The sequence below is a fragment of the Peromyscus eremicus genome, chromosome 5, assembly GCF_949786415.1.
Source record: "Peromyscus eremicus chromosome 5, PerEre_H2_v1, whole genome shotgun sequence".
In the NCBI taxonomy this organism is placed as follows: Eukaryota; Metazoa; Chordata; class Mammalia; order Rodentia; family Cricetidae; genus Peromyscus; species Peromyscus eremicus.
Window position 1 is genome coordinate 117,462,759 of NC_081420.1, and position 27,206 is coordinate 117,489,964.

The following is a 27,206-nucleotide window of genomic DNA, read 5'->3' on the forward strand; positions in this document are numbered from 1 at the left end:
AGGATTTGGCTCCATTCCACTTCCTAGTGCTCTTTGTCTCCTCAAAATTTTCACGTATAATTTACCCTGCTCAGCCTGCTCCTTTCATTATAAATCTTCATTAGAGTTAACAACTAAAAACCACACAACAGAGTCTATACTAGGTTGTTTTAAGATTTCTTATGCCAAAAAAAAAAAAAAAAAAAAAAAAAAAAGCCAGGCGGTGGTGGCACACACCTTTAATCCCAGCACTCGAGAGACAGAGACAGGTGGATCTCTGTGAGTTCGAGGCCAGCCTGGGCTACAGAGCGAGTTCCAGGACAGGCTCCAAAGCTACACAGAGAAACCCTGTCTCGAAAAACCAAAAAAAAAAAAAAAAAAAAAAAAAAAAAATCTTCTGCCAACGAATTAATCCAAAACTCGTTAGCCTCAGACAAACTCTTCAGACAAGGGCAAAAAGCAGCCACTTCACCAAAATATCACAAAAATGATCTCTAGGCAACACCCTAAAATTCTTCTCCTCCGAAACCTCTTGAATGACAGTTCAAACAACTCTCAGTGTTTCGGACTCCCAAGCTCCTACTACTACGGCCCATTAAGCAGCGCTTAAAGCAACCCATTGCTTTCCTAAACCAAAGTCCAAATTCCTCCAAACAAACACATGGTCCAGGCAAATCACAACAATTCCCCAGTCCCTGGTACCAACTTCTGTCTTCGTTGGGGGTTTTATTGCTGTGAAGAGACCCCATGACCACGCAACTCTTCTAAAGAAAGCACTTAATTGGGGTGACTCGCTTACAGTTTCAGAGGCTCAGTCCATTATCATCACGATGGGAACATGGGGAACATGGGGAGCAGGCAGATGTGGAGCTGGAGCTGAGAGTGCTGTGTCTTGTAGGAAACAGGAAACTGACTGACAGTCACACTGAGGGAAGCTTGAACTAAAGAGACCTCAAAGCTCACCCTCACAGTGACACACTTCCTCCAATAAGGCCATGCCTCCTAATAGTGCCACTCCCTTTGGGGGCCATTTTCTTTAACCCTCCACAGGGAGTCACCCATGCTACTGTAAGTCAAAACTGGACTTGAGTGGAATCATTACTTTTGTCTATTGCTAGTGCTCTATCTAGAGCGTGGTTCTCAACCTGTGAGGTCATAACCCCTTTGGGGGTCAAACAACCTTTCCGCAAGGGTCACATATCAGATATCCTGTATATCAGATATTTATATCATGATTATAATAGTAGCAGAGTTATAGTTCTAAAGTAGCAATGAAAATAATTTTATGGTTTGGGGCCCCCACAGCATGAGGAACTGTGTTAGAGGGTGGCAGCATCGGGAAGGTTGAGAACCACTGCTCTAGAGTGAGCAGACATTTGTTCACGTCTCCCCAGGAAAGTTAACTCACCGTGACCAAAGACTGTGTGCTGGGGCTGGAGAGACGGCTCAGCAGTTAAGAGCATGGACTGCAGAACTCGATTCCAGAACCACTTGGAAGCTCTCTACCTTCTGTAGCTCCAGCCCTGGGGGACATGGCACTCACTTCTGGCCCCCATGGGCACCGGGCACGAATGTGATACACAGACACACGTGCAGGCAATACACCTGCACGTGCACATAAGTAAATACAGATGTACTACACGCTTCAAGGCACACTTGCTCTGGTTTTGCCTTGGGTTCCGGTTCTCTAGGATGCATATGATTTGTAACAGCCCACCCGGGTGTACACTTGAAGGTACACTTCTCTAGGATGGATATGACTCGTAACAATCCACCCAGGTGTACACTTGTAGGCACACTCCTCTAGGACCGTGAGCAGCTCAGTAAGAAGCATTTTAAGTAGGGGTAATGATAATTATAATATTATCTGCATTGTATGAACTAAAATTGGGTTACAAGAATTAAGTCCACACTGAAGTTTTATGCCTGATACACAAGTGGCCGCACAGTTACCATCAGGCCCTCTTTCAGTCTGCCCTTCTGCAGCTTCAGGCAGTGTTCGCTGGTTGAAGCATCTTCCCAGGTGAAGCACAGCACAACCTCTGTACAACAGCAAAGCCACCAGGGAAGTTGACTAGGACACTGACTTTACAACTTGCACCATGATTATGTCCCAGCCTGCCCTGCTGTACCCTCAAAGACTCAAGCACATGCTGGTCTTTGCATACTCCCAACATGGAACAGGAGATGCTCAGCAGTATCCCACCCTGCGCTTGCAGAATACGCTAACAGAATGACTGGAAAAGCCTTAGAACAAACACAATATCCTCAACCTTGCTGGCTAAGTGCTGGCAATTTGCTTCATAGGTAAAATGCCAGTGTTCCTACCTGTTTGCTCATTCACTCAGTCTACACACACAGACACAAGGTTCCCGCACTCTGAGAGGCTCGCTGCTAAGGGGAAGACACTGCAGGTCTGGGTCACTCTAATGTATAACTCTGAAGGGGTAGATCCCGGACAACTGGAATGACATACCTACGGAATCTCAGCAGTAAGAGGGACTAACACTTAAAGCAAGAAGCCAACAGACCATCGGCATCTCAGGCTAAGGGACCACTGATGGGAGGCCCGCCTCCCTCTCTTGTGAAGGCCCGCCTCCCTCTTTTGAGGGTCCCGCCTCCCTCTCTTGTGAGGGCCCGCCTCCCTCTCTTGTGAAGGCCCGCCTCCCTCTCTTGTGAAGGCCCGCCTCCCTCTCTTGTGAGGGCCCGCCTCCCTCTCTTGTGAGGGCCTGCCTCCCTCTTTTGAGGGTCCCGCCTCCCTCTCTTGTGAGGGCCCGCCTCCCTCTCTTGTGATGGCCCGCCTCCCTCTCTTGTGAAGGCCCGCCTCCCTCTCTTGTGAGGGTCCGCCTCCCTCTCTTGTGAGGGCCCGCCTCCCTCTCGTGAGGGCCCGCCTCCCTCTCTTGTGCACAAAGGCCCACTCCTTCTATAGACAGTGGAGTTAGGACTTCAGTGCTCATCTCCTAGACTGTCAGACTCTAGAAATGTATCCTTTAAGATTTATTACATTATAGTGTGTGTATATGCCATGGAACTGAGTGTATTTCAGTGCACCACATGCATTCAGGTGCCACCAGAGCTCAGAAGAGGGCTTCTGTCCCCTAGATGGGAGTTATAGATCTTCTCTAGCCCTGTATGTGGTGGGAACTGAACTCAGGTCCTCTGGAAAAGCAGCCAGTGCTCTTAACCACTGAGGCATCTCTCCAGCTCCCCCTTTTCTTTTTTTTTTTTTTTTTGGTTTTTCGAGACAGGGTTTCTCTGTGTAACTTTGCGCCTTTCCTGGAACTCACTTGGTAGCCCAGGCTGGCCTCGAACTCACGGAGATCCACCTGGCTCTGCCTCCCGAGTGCTGGGATTAAAGGCATGCGCCACCACCGGCCCGGCTTGCTTTTTTTTTTAAATAATCACAACTGCATATTCAAAATGATGTCTACTGTTACAATATAGTTTAATATCATGGAAACCAAAACATCTAATTTTTTTGTTTGTTTGTTTGTTGTTTTGTGTTTTTTTTTTTGTTTTTTTGTTTTTTGTTTTTTTTTTTTGGTTTTTCAAGACAGGGTTTCTCTGTGTAGCTTTGCACCTTTCCTAGAACTCACTTGGTAACCCAGGCTGACCTCGAACTCACAGAGATCCGCCTGGCTCTGCCTCCCGAGTGCTGGGATTAAAGGCATGTGCCACCATCTCAGGGTTAAGAGCACTGGCTGTTCTTCCAGAGGACCTGGGTTCAATTCCCAGCACCCACATAGCAGCTCACAACTGCCCATGACTCCTGTTCCAGAGGACCTGACACCCTCACACGGACATCCATGTGGACAAAACATCTAAATTTTAAAAACACCTTTGACCAGACCCTCACAGCACTACCACAAGTTCACAATGCTTAACGGTCTGAACTCAAAATCTCTAACTAAAAAGCACACAAGTCAAACGCCCACCAAGAACAGAACAGACATGCCAAAGAGCAGGGAGCTCCATGGACATTCTGAACTGAAGAAAGAGTCCTCTGAGAGAGAGTCTGAACTTAGAAGGGAACAGTCTCGAGGACCAAACATCAGCAAAGACTGGGAATACAAACCAGCTCACCTGGCCCATCCAACCAGTGTCCAGCTCTTTCAATAAACCCTGACAGCCTTCAGCAGCACGCAGCATAAGTTCAGGTGAACCCTTACCACCTCGCCACACCAGCTGGTACTGCCACTTTACCCACCGAAACCAAAAGGTTTCCTAGGGACATCACACACCTAAATTTAAGTACTCATTGGGAAGAAATTTTAAAACAACCTGCTCCCTTGCTCATTGCTTAGGGGACTATAAATTAGTATGGGCTGGGGGGGGGGGGTTTAAACACCAGATCAGACACCTCATTGAGCACTCCCTGGCCAAGTAAAATGAGAGGCCATACAGCAAGATTTGTGTGTGCATGTGCGTGTGCGTGTGTGCACGTGTGTGACATATATTAAAAACAATACAATTGTTTTTATACAATCTACAATACACATTAATGTCCAGGACTAGGGCAATGGGTCCACAGCTTAGGGCACTTGCCACACAAACCTGAGGACCCAGAACACATGTAAAGCTAGATGCTGCAGCACACGTCTGTAATTCCAGGGATCCTGTAACAGATGGGAGGCAGCGGAAGAGTGCCTCAGAAGGTCAAAGGTGAGCCAGCCTGGAGCATCGAGATACCTCCTCTCAAACAAGGCCAAGGGTGAAGCATGACACCTGAATACCTGCACTCACATGCATGCATGCATGCATGCGCACGTGCACACACTCAGATTCCTTCAAAGGAATGTTCATGCAATAACTTTTCCTTCAACAGCCCCGCTCCTCACCCCACCGTCAGCTGACAGCAGTATGCACACAGGAGAATGGTACACAGCACTAAAGTCAATGAGCCGAAGACAACGGGAAAACTGGGTTCATCACACTAACAGTGGCAACGAGAAACGCAAGGCCAGGGACACAAAGGGGCGGCTGAGCAGAGAGCACTGAGGCCTAAGGACCCCGAACCCTCGTTAGAGTGGAGGAAAGAACCAAGTCCTCCACCCAAGCACCATGGCAAGGGTACCCACACATATACACAGCAATTTTTATCCAAAAAATAAAGAAATGCAGGGCCTAAGTAAGAACTGGCACATTTACATGGCGCGCTGGCCTGCACATGGGAGATCGCCCAACAGATACCCAAGTCACTACTGTCCATCGTCCATTCCTGGAGGAACTCCCAGAAAACTCACAGCTGATCAATGTGTCTCTGATAAGTGGAGGGCAGACAGGGCGGCAGCTTCCACAAGGCAAACACGAAGCCTTCTATCACAGACAAAACGGCACTGCTCAAAGTCCCAGGACCTACAGCACACCTGGTTTATATACCGCACACAGAAGGAAGCTGGAGGGGAGACTACACAAAGCCAAAAACTACAAAGCTAAAATTCCACAAAAACAACTTACTGCTGAAAAGCAGGCTTGCAGAAGGCCTGCTGGGGCTAAGTCCATGCTTGGCTCTAGGAGTGGCGACCTGTTCCCAAAGTGAGGTGCTCCGTTTCTCAGTGAGCTGAAGTGCAGGACAAGGCCCTCCCTGCTTCTCTAGCTGGACTGATTCCTTTTTAGGTGATGAAATAGTAATAATAACAGGCAACAATCAGTTGAGTGTGGCACGAGAGTAAAATCTTCAGTTCAGATAGTAATGAAGTACATTAAGCATGCTTAGAGTGGCTGAGCCTCCCACTGTGCCCCAGTTACAAAAATGATAGAGCACACAATGTAAGAAGGAAGAGAACAGAATTACGTGAGACACCTGATGGCCTACGTCAACACGTGAGGTCACATGACTTAGATAATCCAGTCTATTTCTTCAGTGAGGCTGAAGACATAAACAGCTCACCTGGCCTATCTTAGATCTTCGTACCCCAAGGCTTTTTATGGAATAGCAATAGCCCATCCTTTAGCTCTAACAGCCTCAGGTAAAAGTGGCTTGATGCACACACACCCAGAAGACATATTTCTGCACTTAAAAGATTGGAAAGAAAGATCTACAGAATCAGACGTTAGCACCTTTAGTATTTACCTACTTCTATGTGGTTTATTCCTTAAGAAGTCAGGTTATTTGCTCCCATTTAAGCTACTCTGCCTCTGGAAATACAACATGCAGAGACGCAGCGGCTCAGCTGAGGGATACATTACACATATGCACACACACAAACTCCCAAATACAAACAAGTTCATATGGGGGACTTCTTTATGTTGGAAAAAGATCTATTATGCTGGTATATTTAAATAATCACCAGCTGAGTGTGCCAGGCTCTGCTGACTCCCCATGAGAGACCTTGACTTGGAAAATGTGGGGATGGGGGGTGGGTTTGGGGGGAAGGCTAGCGGGCGGGAAGGGAGAAGAGGGGGGAAATCTGTGGTTGGTATGTAAAGTGAATAGAAAACTTCTTAATAACAAAAAAAAGAGATAAAAATAATCACGTAAGTTCTTTCTTCAGTATTTCAGTGTCACATGTACATGCACTACTACATTATAAAACAGCTTTATAAATGAACTGGGGTCATGAAACTACAATTAAGACATTAATTATTTTTGAAGAAAGATCCAAAAACCACAGAGAATCAAACAAGAATAATAACATCCAAGACACTATAAGTTGTTAGTTTGAAGTTTTGCTGAGTTTACTTCAGTTCAATGCATTAGAAGTGTGAGTAAAAAATGAGCAAGAGCCAAGATCATGAGTCCTAAGTCAAAAATCACTGACTTATCCAGTTCTCTGTACTGAATCACTCCATCACGGACATTATAAACAGACAAATCAAAAAGGAGGCGGGGCCTGGGGAGATGGCTCAGTCAGTGACATGCCCCTCCCCCCAGCATAAGTCAAATAAAAGACACGTCTGTAATCCCAGCACACGGAGGAAGGGGACAGAAGGATCCACAGTCGGCACTGCTCAGTCGGCAGTTAAGAGCACTTGCTGTTCTCGCGTTTCAGTTCCCAGCACCCATACAGTTCATAACCATCCCATCCATAATTCCAGTTCGAGGGGACCTGATACCATTTTCTGAACTCCATGGACACCAGGCACGCATATGATGCATATGTACATGCAAGCCAAACACTCAAGCACATAAAATAATTAAATCTGCACACACACACACACACACACACACACACACACATACACACACACACACACACACACACACATACACACACACACACACACACACACACACACACGCATACATGCACTCATGCACACACACACTGAAAGGCCAATGTATGTGTGAAAAGACACTGGTCAGTGACATCACACATCATAGACCGCTGCTCTGTAAAGGAATGCATACCCAGAGAAACGCATCTATGTGTATCAGCAGCTACATGGAAACATACCAATAGGATCCCTAGTGAAAATTTGGAAACAGCCTTAAAAATCTCACAGGTAAACACACTGTAGAATAATCATACAATGAAATGATATGTTTAAAAATACCCCAGTGATAAGTCAAAATGAGATCATTTCTAAAGCATGGCTTTTTCTCTTAAAATATAGTTTGCTATCACTTTCATAAAGCTTTAAAATATTTGTATTTCTTACAAAGGTGTGTGTGATAAAAGTATAAATAAAGATAAATAAAGTATAAATAAAGATAAAATATGTGTGGCAATGCCACACCCCAATTCTAGGATAATGGTTCCTTCTTCCAGAAAGGGACAGAAGGGGATGTCCAGGGGTCTTCAGCCTGGGGTGATGTCCATCTCATATACTGGGAAGATATTTTTGACACATATCCTTTAAATATTTGCATCTGTGCAGACTTGGGAATTCATTATAATTTTCTACACAAGTAGTAAAATGTTCCATCAAAAAGAAAATAAAAGAATTAATGCAACTTGACTGAAAACTTATTCAAAAGAGGATTAGAAGAAAACTGTTAGTGTGTGGCGTTAGAACTAGTTAGCGAATGTGAGCTCCACAGCCACACTCACAAGACACGCCCAAGTATTTGCTTAAAGAACTGGACAAGCAGTTAGGAAAAGATTCAATCATTATTCTACTCATCTCCATGTAGTTTTAAATATATATAGTCGTGTGTTTAAGTATCTGTATGAATAGTTATCAATAACACACCAGGTTGGCTCGTCAATAGAGAATAAATTTTCCACCAGATAACCCAACGTTCTGCTGTCCAGAGAGGTTCTGTGACATGTGGGCCAGGCTGCCCTCAATCTCAAGAGTCCATTGCCTCAGCCTGCTAGGTGCTGTGAGAACAAGCACATGCAACCACATATGACTAGACAGCTTTTTTAAAAAAAAAAAAAATAAAACAATAAAAAAATTTTTTAAAAAAAAAAAGGCATTTTAGGAGTTATGGACCAAATGTCTATGTTCCCACAAAATTCCTAAATTGAAGTCCTAAACACCGCCCCCCACCCCGCCCCCATGGGATGGTATTGGGGATGGAAACTGTGGGAAGTGGTTAGAGGTAAATGACACCATGAGAGGGGCAGAGTGGCACCACAGTAATGGAATTAGTGTCCTCAACGGGGGATACAGTGATGAATGTGAGCTAGGAAGGAGTCCCACCCCAAACCAAGCATATTAGGGCACCTAGATCTTGACCTTCCCAGCCTCCAGAATCCTGAGAGCTAAGTGCCTGCTGTTTTTACGCCATAGCCAACCCAGTCTGTGGTACTGTGTTATAGCATCCAGATAAGACTAAGACAATGGGACTTAAAAAGAGCTCTCTGGGGGTTGGGGATTTAGCTCAGTGGTAGAGCACTTGCCTAGCAAGCCCAAGGCCCTGGGTTCAGTCCTCAGCCCTGAAATAAAAAGAGCTCTCTGTTCATAAATAACAGGTCTTTCTGAGGTGCTGGGAAAGCTCTTGACGTGAGCAGGAGTGCATGCCTGTAATCCCGGCACTCCAGAGACTCACGGGACCAGCCTGGGCTATAGAGTGAAACCCAAGAAACAAGAAAGGGAGCCCTTCCTGGCCAACAAGACTCTCATATGCCATTTGAATCCTGGCCCCTGTGTCAGTGTCTCTGGATTAGTATTAGATCTGTAATGTATTTAGGAAAGTCTCCAATGGGAAAGGAAATCTAAAAGGACTCAGCTCCGATATCATCTAACTGTGTGGCCCTACATGGCCAGTTATCTGCCTACACCATGACAGAAAACATGAGTCTGGTCCAGGTAATCTAGATAAGATATATCAGGAATAGACACCTCTCACTTAAAATATATGGAGAGCATAGTCAGGTGGCACCAGGGTGCATAAAACACATTCACAAAACATTGCTTAGAAAATTATACCATGCTAAATATAAGATGGCAGTTCTATCCATTTCCACTTTTCAAGGGCTTACTCACAAAAAGGTGGGGCTTCTGGGGGGGGGGGGCTCCTCCGAAAGGCAGTCATAGCTGCGCCTGTCACTTGGCTCAGGAAAATGCCATTAGCTGAAGAAAGCAGCCACCACTGCTACAAAAGGACTTATACCTCACTGCCCTGTGTTAACTGACAATGTGACTCTGTGAGGGACTGTCCAGATGTTACAGAGACATACACAGTGAATAAGGAAACATCAGCCTCCCAAGCACGCTCGGCTTTCCTGATGCCGTAAGGACTGCCCAGACGACTGATAATTACAACTCACAGTAAAGTACCTCAGGATGCATTTCCCCACTTTCACCAAAACATTTGCTGAGATGGTACAGAGTATTTATTAGCCACTGCTCAAATTACACACAGAGAACACTGCTGAGTGCACAGGGTGAAGGAGTCGGCACCAAGAGTGAGGTGGGCGGGTCTGCCCTTTGTGGCTCCGCGAGGTTTGCACACACAGGCACCTCAGCATTCCTTTATGCTTTCACGTGGCTTTGGACAGGCTTCAAAGTGCCTACTCTAAAACCAAAAACAAGAGCGCAGCGCTGGTGTGAGATCTTAGAGGTGTGTCAGGCTCGTGGAGACAAGAAAAGACACATGTTAGACAGTAAACCTAAAGTAAATTCCCGTCAAGTTTGATGGAAGGAAATTGTTGGGTTTAAAATGTACTCTCTTTATCTCGAACCCTATCAAAGGCAGGGTCTTCATGCACTTCCTAAACCACAGCTACTCAGTCCAAAGGCCTGTTCCTCACGATATCCCAAGGACAAGACTGTTTCCCAGAAGGAAGTATGGTCACTCTAGTATTATCAGCGTGCCTGTTATCAGAACAGTCAGGGCTGTCACTGACTGGTTCCCTAGGTCGTGTACACAAGGTGACAAGATTTATGGTCACTGGTCATGAGGCCAGGAGGCCCTGGTGAAGAAGAAACTGGTCCTAAGAGTTGATCCCAGGGAAGCAAGGAGGCAGTAAGCTTGAACATGAGACAAAATGCCCTAGAGGTGGTACTGAGGTGAGACCAAATGAGATTTACTTCATTCTATTCCCACACACCAAACTACTGCCTTCCCGCCCCAGCCATCGGGGCTCATCCTCTGCCTGGTGAGCTCAGCCCCAATTCCTTAGCTGCTATTCACCCCTGCAGGCCACTGGCTCTGCTCCCGCCCCACCCACTCCTATCACTCCACCCACGCCAAAGGATGATCCCTGTTTACCTCCCCAAACTCTGGCTCCTCCCTCTGCTGATGTTTTACTCTGGAGGTTTCCAATGTTGAAACTCTTCCTTCTTAATCCTGTTTACACCCATCTTTACTCACTGAAACATTCCCAGCCAAGTGTCTCTCAGGAACCAGTTAGCAAAAGAAAAAAAAAAAAAGTAATAGTACTTCCCCTGAAAGGTATCCCACCTGGCCCTGCAGCCTCAAACTCCTCTCTCAATTCCAGAACTCTGTTAGAGCCTCATGGGCTTTCATTTTGGCTACTGGTTAAAGAAAGAGGTGAGTGTAGTGAGCAAAAGATTAAACTTCCCGGGCACGGGGATCAGCACTCCAAGCCCTTCCGGACATAGAAGAGAGTGCTCAATAACAAAGGAATGACTTACAACGCAGCCAATTCTGCCAAGAACTGAAGCCAAGCAGCTAGTGTGCACAGCACTGAGTCCAAGGAGGTCAGGAGTGTGACCTTCGTGGGGACAGTATCAGAGCAGGGAGAGCCGAGCAGACTCTGGGGGTCAGGAGGAGAGGGAGACAATCGGATGTGGACTGTCTCTGTGTACTAGTCTGACTTTGAACTGGTGACCATTTAACTAACTTCGGTCTCTCAAACCCCAGTGCAAACACGCACTGCCAGGCTCAGCCTTGTTTTTTTGTTTTTGAAAGGGAGCCCTCCTTAACATGGCTGAAACTGACCCGGAATCCTCAAAAACCTGGGCCTTGGCCGGGAGTGAAGCTGGGACTCAGGACTCCATGATGAAATCCAGCTTCAAATGCTACAACTCCTTCCCTACTGCTGTTTCGCGAACTTTCCCCGCTTCTGCTCCCAGTGATGGGAAAGTATCCTGGTTCAGAGAAGAAAGAGTAACTGGAAAGAGAAGAAGAAATTCTTCCCCACTACCACAAGCCAGCTTGTTCCCAGTCTCAGGGGTGGGTTGCTGGCAATGTAAGGGGAAATGCTAGTGTTTCCAGACTCAGGGAAATGTGACAAGCAGTGACACGCTGGCCTCTACTCCTGCCAACTCCTATACACAACAGCAGTCTGACAGAACAAAACTGCTTGCATGCTCCCTGGCTCTGTCCACAGTCCGGAGTCCCTCTGCCCTCCTCTGAACAGGGAAAAATAGGGAGACAAACCTTTCAAATGATCCACCCCAGAAAAATTCTTGCCAATGAATATGGACAAACTGATCTTAATCTTCTTTCTTTCTTCTAAGATTTATTTTATGTGTATAAGTGTTTTGCTCGTATGTATGTCTGTGTACCACCTATGTGCCTGGTGCCCACGAAGAGGGAATCAGATCCTCCGGAACTGGAATGAGACAAGCCTCCACATGGGTGCTGGAAATTGAACCTGGGTCCTCTGCAAGAACAAGTGCTCTTAACTACTGAGCCATCTCTCCAGCCCATAACCTCAACTTTCAAAACGCCAGAAAACAAGTTTGTCCGGTAAAAGGAGTTCGTACAGTTTTTTTTTCCTAGTAGTTAGACTTAATTTTTATTCATTGATAAATTGTGAAAAGAGGGAGTGGTTTGCATACCTAGAGGTTAAGGAAATAATCATCATTTAATAGTCACCTATGAGCCAAACCTCTGTGATGATTTCATGGGGCACAATCGTCTATATATGAAGTGACAACCAACTCTCCACACTGAGCATCGACGACGTATGGAATCACGACTGTCCACACTGACCATCAACGTATGGAATCACGACTCTCCACACTGACCATCACATATGAAATGACGACTGTCCACACTGACCATCGACGTATGGAATCACGACTGTTCACACTGACCATCACATATGAAATGTCTGTCCACTCTGACCATCGACGTATGGAATTACGACTGTCCACACTGACCATCACATATGAAATGTCTGTCCACTCTGACCATCGACGTATGGAATTACGACTGTCCACACTGACCATCACATATGAAATGACAACTGTCCATACTGATCATCGACGTATAGAATGACTGTCCACACTGACCATCACATATGAAATGTCTGTCCACACTGACCATCGACATATGGAATCACACAACTGTCCACACTGACCAAAAGCAGTAAATAAAGATAGAAGGAAAATCAAAGTCCTATCCTCCTAGCGGTGAATGTTTTCATTAGGATTTCATACAACTGTGTTTAGGGAAAGACATTATGTTTAGGTGGCTCCTAGCTCATGTCATTTATGTCCTTGGATGTCATACATCCTTTTCAGGAATGGCCAAGGAGCACCTTAACCACAAACATTCTCTTTACAATATTCCCATTCTGAACATTATACACCACTGATTTCAGCCTTTGAAAACAGTTGGAGTGGGGTGCGGCAATGAAAGCCAACTGCAACTCCATCAGTACCTGGGACCAAAGAGCAAAAAGATGCCAAACCCAGTACAAGGAGGGCAGGCAAAGGCCCACACTACCATCTAAAAACCAAGGGCCAATCAAAGAGGGACACTGAGGTCCTGTGATTTTATTTTTACATTATGTAATACTTCAAAAGGCATAAGCTCTGATACCTCAATCTTATGACTTAATCCTAAATATCCTGGGACCCAAACAGGTCCTGTCACTCTTCCCCTTTGGCTTGGTGCATTTATTTCCAACTATCAGGAACAGATTATCAATAAACTTTATTATCTGGGACCAACTGCAGTGTCTGGCATACATGACAAAATCTTCTGTGTCTTTAAATAACTCAAGAATGTGCTCCAAGCAACCAGGAAGTCTCTATACATGAATTTCCCAGAAGTCTCTTCTGTCCTGCTTGCAAACTACTCTGGCCCTCTGAGCAAGTCCTAACAAATTCTACACAGAGCAGGCATACTGCAATCAGACATTAGCAGTGGTGAAGCCAGTGAGTACACACAGCTTTATAAGGCCCATTCCAGCCATCTGACCCCAAGACCTACACACAGCTCTCCCATAGCAGATTCCATAGCTTCAGTTCTTGTGGAGGTAAGAACTCTTTCTGCTGACAACCATTGCCACCGTATTCTCTCAGGAGCAGCCACAAGAACATATTCCTGGAAATATACTTAGTTCCATGCAGATAATAAAAATCCATGTGCCACATCAAAATGTCACCAGAACTCCTCAGGTGATGTCATACCTCCATGAAATCATAAGGAATCACACTCCTCATGATCAGGATTAACACACCCAAAACTTGATCCTTTAACGATTATACAAACTTCACAAAGAACAGTAATTTCAGAGCCAAATCTTTCTATGCCCACACCCTGCTCACAAACTGCAAAACAAATTTCCTAAGCCAGTTACCACAGGACATTTGCAGGGCACTGGGAGAAAGGAAGGGGGAGGGAGGGAGAGGGAGGGAGAAGGGAGGGAGGGGGAGGGCATTGGAAGCTATGACTTCAGCATCTTACCCTCTATACTTCAAGGTCACAAAGAAAAATTAAGCAAGAAAAACTATCCAGTAACTTTTTCAAAATGATTCACAGTACATCAAAACTGCTATCACCAAACAGCCAGTATTTTACCTCAGAAATTACATTTAAAACAGACACCTAGAATTTGGCAATATGTATGAGGAACTATACAAATCTGACCTAGTTTTGTGTTTCTAAAAACTTGGCTTCAACTGAAAACAGCCAGATATTTACTTTGCTCTCATACACAGTGGCGGATGCTCACAGGAAATCTACAGTAGTAATTTTATGCCGGTTGGTTAAGAAAACTCTACATCTTGGAGATGAAACACAAGCCATTAATAATATTTTATTTAGTAAAATAGTTAGCATGTCAAAATCATTCTGATACAGCAAGTCCTATTACTGTCTTGTTTAAGAAGGAACACAGAAGAAATGGCGTCACAGTAGAAGCACAGATGAGCTCTGGGCAAGAAGCATCCAAGTAGTAAAAGCTGCTCCCTGTCCCTTAACGCACACATTCAGACACCCCCAGTATGAAGGGAGATCCCACATCAGGTCCACTATGAGCAGTAGCCCAGTGTGGACAAAAACTAAGCATTCACCTGGGCGTGGAGAATCAGGAGACTCATCGCCCACAGCCTGGGCTGTCAAGATGCCTCCACAGGTAAAATGCTTGTTACAGTCTGAGCTTGATCCTGGAAAGATGGAGAAAACTGACTCCATAAAGATATTCACATATGCGCTGTGGCGTGCATGTTCACATGCCTGCGTGCGCACGTACGTACACACACACAGAGAGAGAGAGAGAGAGAGAGAGAGAGAGAGAGAGAGAGAGAGAGAGAGAGAGAGAGAGAACAGTAATAAATTAAATGAAAACTTTCAAAAAGAGGTTAAGGCTAGGATAGGCAAAACCCCTGTTTAAAAAAGACATGTACGTGGCTAAGAAACCAAGGCAGGCTGGTCCTAAGTTCACCAGCAAACTGTTCCCTGATATTGTGGGATCGGAATGTCAAATCCACGATGGAAGCATTCCCTTTGTTCCCATCTCATTCTTCAGAATTCCCTAAGGTGGAGGAGGAAGGCTGACCCCATACACAACCCAGGCTACTTTGTGTCCCTGCCTCTACAGGCTCCACAGCACAGCAGGCCACTGTTGGGCTCCCTCAGAGTGAGCCTCACCTGCAGTCTCTGTGGGGCATCAGATGGCCTTGCCTGCCTCAGCCTGTCCCTGCCTCTTGTCATCCTGTGTGAAGTTCCTCCCTGGCTGCAGCCAGCCACAAGAGGCTGACCTGTCACAACTTCAGGTACTTCCTTCTCTCTGAAGGACACACAGTGACTTCCCCCTTCCGTGGTCCCTCTCTACAGATCCCTGTGGTGAGATGTGGTTCATCTGAGCAATTCTAGCCTCCTCCTTCCTGAAGTCCATCCAAGTGCGTTTTGTGATAAGCTTACATTCCACCAGGTCACGGTCTCTTCCCCTGACTTTTTCCTCCCAGGAAGGTGGTGCAGCCAGACACCTGGTTACTAAAGAATTTGTCACCTAAGTCCTCCTGCTGGCTTACCAAGGAATCCTAGACAAGATCCACCACACTCCCCAATGGACTTGGAACCACAGGAAGGACTGAGTGAAATAAATGTCAATGTTATAATTTACAGGTACTTCACACAAACCCCTCCCCTACTTGGTGCCAGGGACCGGACATGAGGCCTCACACAAGCTAAATACACATTTTATCAACAAGTTTTAGCTTTCAATCTTATAGTTATGCTCCAAATCTTCTAAATGATCCTGCATCACTTTGAATAATAAGGAAGAAACTAAGTGTTATCTATGACCATTCATTACAAAATAGTTACAAACTGATAAGGGGACAGGTCACTGTGGCAATGTACTGCAACCCCATCACTTAGAGGTACGGAGCTCCAAGTCTAAGTGACTTATCTCACTTTTAGTTTGACAAGACTATAAGGGTGAAGGCCCTAAAGAATTACCACAAAATTACTAGTGTTGTTTTCAATGAATACATCTATATTGTTCCATTTAAACTACAGGATAGTAGGAGATTAAATTGGGAAACACAAGATTACAATATTCAGACTCATGTAAAGCTCAGACATTCAAGGCAATTAAAAGGCTGGGCATGGTGGTACATGCCTTTAATCCTAGCACTTGAGAGGCAGAGGCAGAGGCAGCCTGGTCAGCACAGTGAGTTCCAGGCTAATGCAGGACTGTGTAATGAGAACCAGTGGAGGGAGGAGCATTAAAATTTAAAGGCAAAAAAAATTGCATGGAGCTTTCTTTACAACACAGGATACACAATAACTTCTTCAGAAGGAAACTGCTTGAATTCAGTTTACAAACTGAGGTCTTCCCCAGAACAGTTTCTGTCCACGGGGTCTCCAACTCCAGGCCACAAGCTGAAGGAAGCCCAGGCCACCTGGACAGCCTTCCTCTACCACCTTCCTGGGTGCACACACAGCAGCAGCCAGCTCTCACCAGCATGCACTCCTAACACAAGTCGGTGCAGCCACAGCTTCTGTCCCACAGTTGTGTTACCATTCTTGGTAGTCTCTCCTGATCAAAAGTCATCCCAGGCTTCCAACTGCCCACAGTGGAGTGAGTGCCTGCCTTCCCACTGCCCACGGTGGAGTGAGTGCCTGTCTTCCCACTGCCCACGGTGGAGTGAGTGCCTGCCTTCCCACTGCCCACGGTGGAGTGAGGGCCTGTCTTCCCACTGCCCACGGTGGAGTGAGGGCCTGTCTTCCCACTGCCCACGGTGGAGTGAGGGCCTGTCTTCCCACTGCCCACGGTGGAGTGAGTCCTGTCTTCCCACTGCCCACGGTGGAGGGCCTGTCTTCCCACTGCCCACGGTGGAGTGAGGGCCTGTCTTCCCACTGCCCACGGTGGAGTGTCCACTCCTGAGGCTCGTCAGCGTTTGTGCAACAGGGCAGCACAGCACACATGTGGGCATCCTCGCTGTCTGATGAACACACCAACTCTGCTCCAACCCTTTCAGCCCTGGTGTTTCAGTTTCAGCTTTTCTAAGAGGAACCTGTAGAGCAGCAGCATCCACATCACCAGGAACTTGCTAGAAATGTTCCTTCGAGCACAGACCAAGAGAAACAGCTGGGCTAGCAGAGGCTCTGAGACAGGAAGAGACAAGAACGCCTGTCCTGCAGACACGCTCCGGGCGGGCGGACCTGCTCAGTCGCCAGAGCAGGGTCTGCACTTCCTCTTCCACCTCTGTGTCCAGAACCCCCTCCCCTCAGCTACCCAACCCCTACCTGCCCTTCAGAGCCCTTTCCTCCTCCCCCAGATCTCTAAAGGCTCCCCATCATCTTTCAACTCCACCTGAACTAATTCCACGTATTTGACACTAACTAACCGACAATGGAGCTGACAACCCAGAGCACCTTAGGCCAGGGTTACAACAGACTGCAAAAAGATGCATATTTAGGAAAAAAGAGAGGCAGCCATGAACCTGGTGTTGAAGAAGACTCTGAGGCTACATACCCAGGCAAGAAATGTTTCAATTAGCAATGGCCTCTGAATAGTTCCTAGGAGAAAGCAACTGCCAAGTACTACCAACTTCTCTAGGACGGCATTCTCAACCAGTGGGTCCAACGACCCTTTCACAGGGGTCGCCTAAGGCCATCAGAAAACACAGACATCCACATTACGATTCATAACACTAGCAAAATTACAGTTACGAAGGAGCAATGAAAATTATAGTTTTACAGTTGGGGGTCAGCAAACATGAGGAACTGTATTAAAGGGTCGCAGGGTTAGGAAGGCTGAGAGCCACTGCTCCAGGGTTTGCATCCAGACACACAGAAAAGAGACTGCTGTAGACTGGACAGACTACAGCCAGCACAACATCTTATTGGTGGTGTTTTGATTCTGTATGTGTGTGTGTGTGTGTGTGTGTGTGTGTGTGTGTGTGTGTCTGAGACAAGGAAGCTTTACATTGTCACCTAGATGAGCCTAGAACTCTTGGATGCATCGGGCTGGCCTTGAACTCAACTCATTTCTTACCATCCTGCTTCAACCTCCAGGGAGGTAGGATTACAGGTATGAGCTATCAAGCCTTGCCTGACACCAACTTTTTTTTTCAAGGTCTCACTATGTTAACTCTGGCTGGCCTAGAACTCACTATGCAGACCAGACTGGCCTCAAATTCACAGAGACCTGTTGGCATCCGGTCCTGAGTGCTGTGCTAGGCCACACTGTGCATGGACAGACCATGTTTTCATGACACGTTCTCGGCAGTCACAGCGGATTTCCATCGATTAGGTCAGAGTGGTAGCACATTGGAAACAGCAAGCATTGTTTTCCCAGAATCCCAGCTATACTTATACCAGACAATAAAGGACAAAAAAAACTTACTGTCAATCAAAATTGGTGACATCCACCATATGACAAACAATACCCATCACTCACTCTCTTCATGCCAACTTAAGGAAACTTATTAGATTAGTTGGCTTTCCCTCACTGTCACAAAATAACAGAAAAATCAAGTCAAAAGATGGTTTATTTTGGCCATTTCATTCCAAGGTTAGACTGCTCCACTGTCCTTGGTCCTGTGGCGGGACAGAACCCCACGGCAGAAGAGAACGGAGCAGCGCTCCTGACCCTGTGGCAGCCTGAGGCAGGCCACTTCCTCCAGACTCCCACCTCCCACTGTCTGTCTGCCCTCAGTGGCTCAATCCACGCAGGAGCTTAGAGTGACCCAGCACCTCTGAACACTGCCGCCCAGAAGCAAGCTCTGGAGACACTCTCAACACTCAACAAAACCATTTTAAATCCAGTTTTTGTAAATGCCTAAGCCAGGCCCGTAAGACACAAGTCCACGTGTTTCAGATCATTTTGCTCCTCTTGGGCCTCTAGAGGACCTCCAGGCCGTCTTCGCTGCTGAGGGTCTGACCCCCAGAGTCCTTTTCGAGTTCCAAGATTTCCACTTCTAAGACTCCTCCTGGCCTAGAGGGAATAAACCTTGTTTTCTGAAACAGGTTTGTTAAAAACACACAAACAACCATAAGAGCTGAGGCAAAAGAGGCCATACACTACTAAAAGAAATCCAAAGCAGAGAATCCTCCCCAACACCCCACAATTCACCCTGCTAGTGAGAGAAGCAGGTTGTCGGTGTGAGAGAAGTCGCCAGTACAGCCCTGTCAGAGGCTACATCTCCAAGCCTTTGGGTCAAGATGAGGAGGAGTTTGAAATTCATTCCATCCAGCCACAGAGCTCTTAATTCCACCAGCAAAGCAAGAAAACCCAGTTTCTTAGTGCTAAGGAACGTGAGTACAGAACTGAGACAAGGCCTGCACATCCACGATCAGCAGTTTGACACAAGTGTGTGCACGCACACTCAGACGGCGGCTGACACCAGTGCTGTGCACTTACACACTCAGAGGGTGGCTGACACCAGTGCTGTGCACACACACGCAGGGCAGCTGACACCAGTGCTGTGCACGCACACTCAGGGCGGCTGACACCAGTGCTGTGCACGCACACTCAGGGCAGCTGACACCAGTGCTGTGCACGCACACTCAGGGCGGCTGACTATGACAACTGTAAGTGCGTCACACACTCTGCTGCCAAGTCAAACTCTGCAGTTTTTCTGGCCTGGCCAAACACAGAGACCCAGAATCCCAAGGTGACTGCAGTCAACAGGGAGAGAAGACAAGCTTCTGACCATACACACCACACACCCTCATTCACTCTGGTATCACTGCCCTTGTGGATCAGAACAAGCCCAAAGTGTGCTTTTAGCCTCACAACAGCAAGAGTGAGTCTGGGTTTTGATGTGGTCTATGTCCCTGAGCTCCCCCAAACACCACCAGTCCCAATGAGGAGCGCGTGCTTCCTATCAAACCTGCAGCTGCAGCACAGCTCCGAGTTAGCCAGGCTCAAGCAAGCACAAGCAAGGAAGTGAAGGGTCTGGAAAGTCTCCCTTCCACCATTTATCAAATACCCCACAGCATGGCTTCCCAGGCTGCCGGTGTCTGGGAACACACAAGGCATTCCTGAGAGGGAAGCAGGACTCATGCAGGAACGTCTATAAACATTCGGCCAACGACATCTGCAAAAGGCAACTTTCTCTGTGCAGTCTGCATCTGTGGCCCAGGGGCACCCACAGACGACAAGGCACCCGCAACATAGAAAGTGCTGTGCAGAGACCTAAAAGTGCAGGAAGAGGCAGCTTTATATGATCAAAACTATGAGAAATTGCCAAAAACTTCTCCTTCGGGGAAACTGTGGAAAATGACACTCAGGGCCTAGATTCAAGTCTGAGTTTTGTGTCCAATGTCACTGTGTTCAATATAACTTTTCCGTACATCGGTTCCCTAATAAGAAAAATGGGTACTGTAGCAGTAGTATGGGCCTAACAAACGTTCTACATACACCTCAAGACAAAACCTAATGCACAGTAAGCATTCGATTAGGGTCAACAACGCCACCCACTTCAAGACTGGAGGTACTGCATTTGACAAGGTGTTCTACATCCTTTCCCTATATGCAGAAGGGAACAGAGACCCATGTTCCACAGGAATACTAAAGCTTACTGCTTAGCTTATTTGTAGCCAATGAGCCACAAAGCCACAATTTAAGCCCAGGTAGATACCTGGAACTATCTAGACAACCAATCTAGTCGAATCAGGGAGCTACAGGTTCAGGGAGAGATCCTGTCTCAAAAAATAAGGTGGAGAGCTACTGAAACAGACACCTGACATCAACCTCTAGCTCTACAAATACATACACACAGGGACATTCTCATTCATATTTATTCTCTCTCTCTCTCTCTCTCTCTCTCTCTCTCTCTCTCTCTCTCTCTCTCTCTCCTCCCTCGTCCCCCCATCCTCAAGCAGGAAAGGGCTGTGGCAATCCATTAAGGGGCATATAGGTAAGTAAGTAGGACATGTAACCAAGTACATGCTGTTGAGGAACTCTGTAATGACAAAATATTTATTGTCTCTGCCTCTGTGCAAGCTGAGGAGAAAGCGTGCGTACGCACACACGTGTATACACACACACACACACACACACACACACACACACACACACACGTAAAGCGTCATGTGAGTTTATGCAATCTTCCCAAACAAGCTCTGTAACTCCTAGGTGGCCTCAGGCCATAACACAAAAAAAGTGTGGGCCAAGAAGGTTGAGAATAAATAAATATGTATGCAACAGAATGGAGAAAATTAGAAAGAAATAAGTAAAGCTGTGATCTCAAAAATCCCTCGAATGGAACCGTCATCCTAAAGCAGACACAAACTCAGGCCATGTCCTCCTCCTACACACTGCTATGTGCACAACAAAGCATCGAAGGACACTGGCTATCTGAAGCAAGGAATGTGGCCATGTAGACTCCACCAAGAAAGAGTTCATGTTTACCCAGCCTGGTGAACTTAAGATTTGAGCTGGAGAACCCAGGACAAATTAGGTCAGGAATGGTGAACAGGAACGAAGTGTCTGCTTGGTCTGACCAAAGAATTTACGCCAAGTTTATGAGAACAGTCCATACCAATACAGGACTAAGTTCCTGTCAGGTGTGTCACATGCCTTAGAGACAGTAACTCATCTCATTCCCACAACCACCTTTGAATGCTCCTCACCCCATCTGGCAGCTAAGGAAACTGGGGCACAGACAGGCCAGGATCTTGCCCAAGCTCACACAGCAGACACAGCCAGCCGGGAGTCACCCAGACAGTGGGGTTCTCAGGCCCACATTCCCGGCTGATACACACCACCCAAGCAACTGCAAACCACATTCCAGGCTGTGCTCTAGAGCTGACCAAGAACCACTCAATGGGTAGAAGAAAGCCATTCTAGCAAGGGGCTTCACCAGCTCCACACTTGGCAGCATCTCAGTGGGAGGCAGAGAACAAACGCCATGCTCCTCCCCCTTCACCTGGCTGGATGGTTGGCCTATCACTCCACTGGACCCCAGGCTTTTATTACTCACAGCACATGCTTTTTAACAGACTGTTTTAAACTTCACCAAGAAAAAACATGATTGTTTTTAAGCCCTTATTTGGAAGATCACAGTAACCCTGGAAACCACGTACCAGAAAATACTGCCATGTCAGTTTGCTCCGTCATAACTCAGAACGCAACATCTCAGCCCGCACAGGGACCTGAGCTGCTTCCAAGACGACTTAACATTGCTTCCCAAGCCAGCCCTGAGCAGCTGGGATCCTACAACACGAGGCCTGCCACTGGCCACTTTACTATGCAGGGGAACGGATCAAGCCTGGCCAAAAGCTGTTTCATAAAAAAAATACTTCTCTTCCCAAGTGATAAACATACAGGACAGAGCAAAATTCAAACCTGGGATGAACTAGGCAGAATTATTGTGAAACTCTGTGAAGTTGGGGGCAGGGGGTCCTTTACACATCCATAACTACCCACAAAGTAAGGTCACACTGGTCCACAATCAACATGCGTACTTTTAATCTTTGTGTGTATGGTGCTAGAGATCAAACCCATGGCCTCACGTCCACAAAGCACATGCTCTTCTGTGTAATCCCCAGACTCATTCTTCTAAATGTTTTCAATGAGCCCGATTTTTCTTTTTAATGACAGGATCCCATTAACCAGACTGGTCTCTGTTAAACAGCCTGAGAATGACCTTGAACTCCTAATCCTCCTGCCTCTACCTCCTGGGGGGGGATTATAGGGAGGAGCCATCATGTATGTTTATGCAGTACTGGGGACTGAAACCAGGACTTCCTGCATGTTAGCCAAGTCCTTTACGAGCTAAGCTACCTACTCAGCCCCAAGGACGCTATCTTATGCTAAAAACACACCACTTCCACCAACAAACCAAAGGAAGCACATGCCAAGACACTTGCCAGATCTTGCACACGATATATTCCTTTTTTAACCACTCAATTACACAATGTGGGTCTGTCTAAATCTTTCCTAGTCAATTATAAAGGAGTCCCACCTAACTGCCTCCACGCTGCTTTTGGAGCACTAATCAGCTCCGCCCACCCAGTGACTCAGAGTAAAATATAAAGAGATATGAACAGCTGCACTTATCCACCACACCAAAATAGCTGTCAGGAAACCAAGCTTCATTTGGAAAACTGCATTCAGTAACCCTGCTCAACTGCAGAGAGTATGCTGGGAAAGTTCTAATTAATACAGAAAATGCCTGGAAACGCTCTATTTATAGAGTACATATTTTCTCCTAGAAGTCAACAGGTTAAATAATGCTGTGACCATTTGTACCCTAGGAGTTCACACTGACTTTTACTTAGAGTTCTCAGAGTGATGCAGGATTGCTAAGGCTTTGTCACCAGCTGAGGAGCATTCTGGGAGGAATCAGCATCAGTCACCACCATGTGGCACGTCTGCACTCAGACAGGAAGCCCATAAGCCTGTTCTCATTTTTCCTTTCAGGCTGCTTCTCACTGCTACCTCGCCACCAACTTCTGATCCATGTGTACAACTGTGGTTTTACAAAACAGCAAGAATAAAAGCAGAGCTAGAGAGATGCCTCAATCAATAAAATGTCTGCACAAGAAGAAGGACCAGAGTTCAGGTCCCCTCTCCCGGGATGACAACACATCCTATACCTCAGCACTGAGAAGGGACAGAGACAGCCAGCAAGCTAACGTGATAAGCCTTATCTCAAAAAAACTAAAGGTAAGGCTAGCGTAATGAAGGAATGAATAAATGTGATTTTTAGGGGGGATTTTTTTTTCTCCTGAAGGAAAGGTGGAGAGCAATCTACAAAGGACATTGATATCAACTGTCAACTTCAGGCCTCTACGTGCACCTGCACAGACACATACTAACAGGTACAACACATACCAAAAGGAAAACACACCTGGGATATTTGGCAAGTAGTATAACTCAGTGGTTAAAAAAAAGTTCAGCATGCTCAAAGATCTGAGTTCAATGCCCAGTGCTACCAAAACAAAACCTAGCAACGGAGGAGAGAAATTCAGAGCAGGCCTAAGCAACGCAAACTTTTCAAAAGTGCTGTGAGCATAGCTCAGCACTGGAATGTCTGCCTATCACCAAGGTCCTGGCTGGATGGATGATAGATAGATAGATAGATAGATAGATAGATAGATAGATAGAGATGATGACAGACAGACAGACAGATGAATGGTAGATAGATAAAGACAGATGATGACAGACAGACAGATAGATGGATAGGATGGTTCGTGGGTAGGCAAGCAAATGGATGGTAGGTAGGTGACAGACAGATGACAGACAGACAGACAGATGTATTTTAAACCTTGAAATCTGAACTGCCCTTTGGCAGATACATCCCACACCAGAAGAATCAGGGAGAAAGGAAGCTGAAGGTCACTACTATTCCCAGGGAGGGCTCTAGCTTTCCTGTAGGCTAAAGAAGAAACGAACCTGACCTCTTTTCAAATGAGAGTGCAGGGAAGAGAGCAGAAGCATTAAAAACCTCCCAGAAAAGACCCTTAACTAGTCTTAAATTACTTAGAGGCATTGATAGGGTCAAGGAAAATTGTACAGAGGCACACACATGAAACACAAGTTCACCAACACCTACTGTTCATACATGATGGAGTGTAAAGAAAAGTGTTCCCTGACCTCTAGCCAGGAACCACTTAACACTACGCATGCACTAAGCTTACATACCAGGGATAAGACTTTACAAAGGGGTGGAGCAAACCAACACAGCTGGAAAGGGGTGGAGCAAACCAACACAGCTGGAAAGGGGTGGGGCAAACCAATACAGCTGGAAAGGGGTGGAGCAAAACAAACCAAGAGCTCACCCTTTCACCAGGATCAACCGCCACCTCCCATACTCAGCCCCACTTAAGAAGTCCCCTTCTCGATCTAGCTCAGTGGTAGAGAGCTTGCCTAGCAAGCACAAGGCCCTGGGTTCGGTCCTCAGCTCCAGAAAAAAAAAAAAAAAAGTCCCCTTCTCAACAATGTCACACCAAGATCACTTCAAATACACTGGCCTGGGGAGCACGTCTAGAATATTACCCAAAGGCCCGTGTGGCTAAAAGGCCAGCTAGGCCGTGGGAGATGGTACCTTTTCAGTGAGGCCTACTAGAATGCTTGGATCACTGGGTCCTCCATGACGACTGTGGGACCCGGGTCTCGTCCTCTGTCTTCCATCCTGGGCATGGAACAGTTTGTCCTGCTACTCCCACCATAACACACTGTGACACCAGAGGTCCAAAGCAACGAAACCAACTGGTAACGGACTAACGCCTTCAAAACTCTGAACCAAAACGTACCTTTTCACTTTATAAGTTGATTAGCACAGGCATTTGTTACAGCAACAGAAATCTAACACAGAGGTCATATGAAGATTTACATCTGCAGAAGAGGAGGGTCTGCCAACACCCTGACCTCAGAGTTCTGTAGTCAGAAGGATGAGACAGCGACGATCTGCTGAAGCCAATCTGCCTGTCTAGGGTACTTCGCTTTGACAAGTACTCCATGCCGCAGCTCAGAGACATTTAGTAATCTGAGCAAAGTAACAGATAATTTGAATTCAGGCCAAAATATGAACAACTCTGCCTAATTTAAGTACTCTGCTTGGCATCAATTAAGTGTTCAATAAGTACTGGTTATATTGTTTAATTACGCCGGTGACAGAAGTCAAATGCAGGACACAGACATAAATAGTGCTATAAAATCACAGGAATAGAGGCTAGGATGCCTACATGCTGTGATAAACTGGAAATAAGCTCAAAGCAAGAGATGGGTGTCCCCAACGGATCATTCACGCTATAACCCAAATGACGTGTGGTCCCAGGCAGTGACAAGAATGCAGAGGACTGTGAGTGTGGGGACACACCATCTCTCTAAAGTCGGATACCGTGGTGCACGCCTGTGGTTCCTGCTGCGTGGGATGCTGAACAAGAGGATCATTTGAACCCACGAGTTTGAGACCAGCCTGAGCAATGACGCAAGAGCCTGCCTGAAAATACACACACAGTACACACAGACGGCACGTAAGGTGACGGGTCCTGAAAATATACACACGGTACACACAGACTGCACGTAAGGTGACGGGTCCTGAAAATATACACACGGTACACACAGACGGCACGTAAGGTGACGGTCCTGAAAATATACACACGGTACACACAGACGGCACGTAAGGTGATGACGGCAACTGAAAATATACACACGGTACACACAGACGGCACGTAAGGGGATGACGGATCCTGAAAATATACACACGGTACACACAGACGGCACGTAAGGTGATGACGGCAACTGAAAATATACACACGGTACACACAGACGGCACGTAAGGTGATGACGGGTCCTGAAAATATACACACGGTACACACAGACGGCACGTAAGGTGACGGTCCTGAAAATATACACACGGTACACACAGACGGCACGTAAGGTGATGACGGCAACTGAAAATATACACACGGTACACACAGACGGCACGTAAGGTGATGGGTCCTGAAAATATACACACGGTACACACAGACGGCACGTAAGGTGACGGTCCTGAAAATATACACACGGTACACACAGACGGCACGTAAGGTGACGGTCCTGAAAATATACACACGGTACACACAGACGGCACGTAAGGTGACGGTCCTGAAAATATACACACGGTACACACAGACGGCACGTAAGGTGACGGGTCCTGAAAATATACACACGGTACACACAGACGGCACGTAAGGTGACGGTCCTGAAAATATACACACGGTACACACAGACGGCACGTAAGGTGACGGTCCTGAAAATATACACACGGTACACACAGACGGCACGTAAGGTGACGGTCCTGAAAATATACACACGGTACACACAGACGGCACGTAAGGTGATGACGGGTCCTGAAAATATACACACGGTACACACAGACGGCACGTAAGGTGACGGGTCCTGAAAATATACACACGGTACACACAGACGGCACGTAAGGTGACGGGTCCTGAAAATATACACACGGTACACACAGACGGCACGTAAGGTGATGACAGCAACTGAAAATATACACACGGTACACACAGACGGCACGTAAGGTGACGGGTCCTGAAAATATACACACGGTACACACAGATGGCACGTAAGGTGATGACGGGTCCTGAAAATATACACACGGTACGATGATGGCTCAGAACCTGTTTTTCTTCTGCTTTACGTAGGCCAGGCCCTATTCTGTAATGTGAAACATGTGCATAAAAGAAATATTTTTCAGTACACATTCTAATTATTCATCACCCA

General features: G+C 46.5%; 1 protein-coding gene and 1 long non-coding RNA gene across 6 annotated transcripts in view; one reads left to right on the forward strand and one right to left on the reverse strand.

The window, feature by feature from the left end:
- Window positions 1-27,206, reverse strand: part of LOC131911864 (rho GTPase-activating protein 10) — a 280,586-nt gene that overhangs the window by 229,672 nt on the left and 23,708 nt on the right. Inside the window, exon 1 of one of the 5 annotated variants that reach the window (XM_059264274.1) lies at window positions 5,437-5,620. The exons of the other annotated variants lie outside the window; for them this stretch is intronic. The gene's annotated coding sequence lies outside the window, so the exon portion shown is untranslated. Of the gene's footprint in view, window positions 1-5,436; window positions 5,621-27,206 lie in introns of those variants that run through there. 5 annotated transcript variants of the gene reach the window in all.
- LOC131911868 (uncharacterized) lies at window positions 15,057-15,640 on the forward strand. Its single transcript, XR_009379444.1, has 2 exons — window positions 15,057-15,291; window positions 15,484-15,640. It is a non-coding gene; the product is annotated as an uncharacterized LOC131911868 (long non-coding RNA).